Raw genomic sequence first — 2,465 nt, forward strand, 5'->3', positions numbered from 1 at the left:
CCGCCCGAGGAAGGTGGCCGCGGCTGCTGGCACGCGGTCCAGCCACGCGAGGCCGCGAGGCCCGGCGCCCCTGTGTCCTGTCACCTTGGGCCGCGGGCTCACCGAGTGCCAGTCTACACGAGAGGTCCAGCGGACCACCCCCACTCCCCAGCGCCTTCTCGCGCGACCCCATAGACAAGGTACCCGGGATCACCAAAGGCAGCAGCCCTCCAAGGCCCGCCGTCCTAAAACGTTTGTGGCCGGTTTTTGTGGCATTAGTCACCCCAGGTTCCTGCGGGCGGGCACTATTGCCTGCGAGAAATCAAGGGCTCCCCCCTTCAGGGAAGGAAATTTACATCCGTCAAACAAGCAAATCTCCGTATCCCCTGACCCCATTTAACACAAGGGAGCGAGGCCTGAAGATGTGAAGAGCAGCAGGGCCCGTGCCAGCAGCCAGGCCTCCAGCCCCTCTGGCCCAGCCGGCTGCAGTGCCTCCAGCACACAGCACAGGTCCAAGGCACCCAGGAGGCAAGTGGCTAGCACCTGGTCGGGGTGGAGCCTCAGCTGTGCCCCACGAGTGGGGCCCCGGCTTCTTGGATGACCTCTGCTGGGAGATGGGGGTCTAAACGACCCCAGGGACTGCTGGGCTTTGCCTGATGTCTGGCTGGAAACTGTTTCACCACACAGCCCTAAACATAGCTTGTTCCCACACTGTGGCAGGAATAGAACTGGTGGCTCCAGAGCGCAGCCCACACAAGCGTTAGGGAACAGAACAACTCAGCGCCTCCGTGCCTGGCAGGGGAGGGAGGGAGGCAGCAGGCTTCCCCCCCCCCCCCCCCCAGCTGTTCCCTTGGCTCCCTCAGGGCCCCCACACTGCAACTGGCTTTCCTCCCCAGCCTCCCACTTCTCCCTAGAGGAGATATATGTTTGGGTGGAGCTGTAGGCCCAGGACTCCCATGATGGTTTGTGTGTGTGTGTGTGTGTGTGTGTGTGTGTAACTTCAAAAATTGTGTTGTGTGCATCTTTCACGGCAGATGGCACAGAGGTCATCAAATTCTCAAAGGCGGTCGCCCTGCTGCACCAAGGTGCAGCAGGGAGCAGGCTGGGTGGACAGCAGACACCCAGCAGCAGCCTGGGCCCAGAGGTGGTAGGGTCTGCAGACAGCTACCACAGAAGCAGCAGGCAGCCTGGGCACTAAGGATGAGTGGAGAGCAAGGTGAAGAAAGCAGTTCAGAAGGAAAGAAAAACAGGCTGATAATGGTGTTGAGAAAAGGGAACTTGAGGTTTCAAGAAAAAAAAAAAAAAAAAGAGCTGGGCAAGAGGAAGGAGGAAGGCTGGAAATAAATGTGACCTGGCCTCCACCTCATAGTGGGGATGGGATCGTTCCCTTCACCTCAACTGCTGTAACTGCCCAAAGGAGGGGGGGGTATTTTTCTTTTAAACTGGAGTTACAATTTCTGAGGGAAGGGAAAGTAAGAGCATTTGATGGTTCAAAGCAGCTTGAAGCAGGGAAGAGGAAGGGGCACTTCCTTCACCTGAAGTTTGAAGTGCCTGGGCTGGGGGGGGGGGGGGGGGCTCGCCAGGCCCGTGCTGCAGGCAGCACCATGGAGACCCAGGTCAGAGTCCCCCCCAACCCTTGCCGGCCAGCAGCCAGGATGACAGAGAGGGGACAGGTCTGGCTCTTAGGTTACCTGCTCTTTGGGTATTAGTTCCAGCGGTAAGGAGACACTGCAAAGTCATGTTACAAAACAAAACCCTCTACCTCGTTTCCTGCCAAAGGTAAGCCTCTTCTGCCTGGACTCCTAGCGGCCCAGAAGTGGTCCCACACGTCGAAGGGCTGGTCTTTAGCACCTAGACCTTCCCAGCCCCAAAGTGGTTTGACGGCCACAGGCTAAAATGAATAGTCAGGTGATACATCTATTACGGGTTTTAAAAGAAACTGGCATGTTGTGAGGCTATCTAATGAAAGCGGTCATGGTCGGGCTTCCACGTGCACCCGTGGGACCACTCTTGGATGGCAGAATGTGGCACTGAAGGACTCCCATCTGAGCCTGTAAGGCCAGCACACAGCAATGCCACTCTCCGATGGGTTCTCTGAAATGTTTAATTTGTTCTGGCAATGAAACTAACGTGGCATAAGGACTTAAGTCCTCAGGCTAGGCAAGACACTGTGGCCTTGGAGAAAGCCTCAAGGAGGCTGGCAGGAGGCAGTAAGATGGTGTGAAAGGGATGAGCTGCACAGATGAACTATGGGAAGGCTTTAGGTGTTGGGGCACAAGTGATGAAAGGGGTGAGGATGGACTGCCCCAGCCTTGACCTGGTGCTTAACAAGAAAAAAAATGCCCTTCCCTTCAATTACCAGGGAGAGACCTGGGGGCTGGGGGGGGGGGGGGGGGGGGGGGGGGTTTGGTGGCCCCCCCCCCACCCCCCAACGGACCTCTAAGATCGGAGAGCAAAGAAAAACCCTGGTAGGAACCCACCCGTGC

General features: G+C 57.4%; 1 protein-coding gene across 1 annotated transcript in view; it reads right to left on the reverse strand.

Annotated features, from left to right (window-relative positions):
* LIMD2 (LIM domain containing 2) overlaps positions 1-519 on the reverse strand; it is a 7,953-nt gene extending 7,434 nt beyond the window's left edge. The window contains exon 1 of the mRNA XM_040452062.1: positions 184-519. The gene's annotated coding sequence lies outside the window, so the exon portion shown is untranslated. The remainder of the gene's footprint in view (positions 1-183) is intronic.
* Positions 520-2,465: the final 1,946 nt, after the last annotated feature.

The sequence above is a fragment of the Herpailurus yagouaroundi genome, unplaced genomic scaffold, assembly GCF_014898765.1.
Source record: "Herpailurus yagouaroundi ecotype Mexico unplaced genomic scaffold, PumYag 206, whole genome shotgun sequence".
Lineage (NCBI taxonomy): Eukaryota > Metazoa > Chordata > Mammalia > Carnivora > Felidae > Herpailurus > Herpailurus yagouaroundi.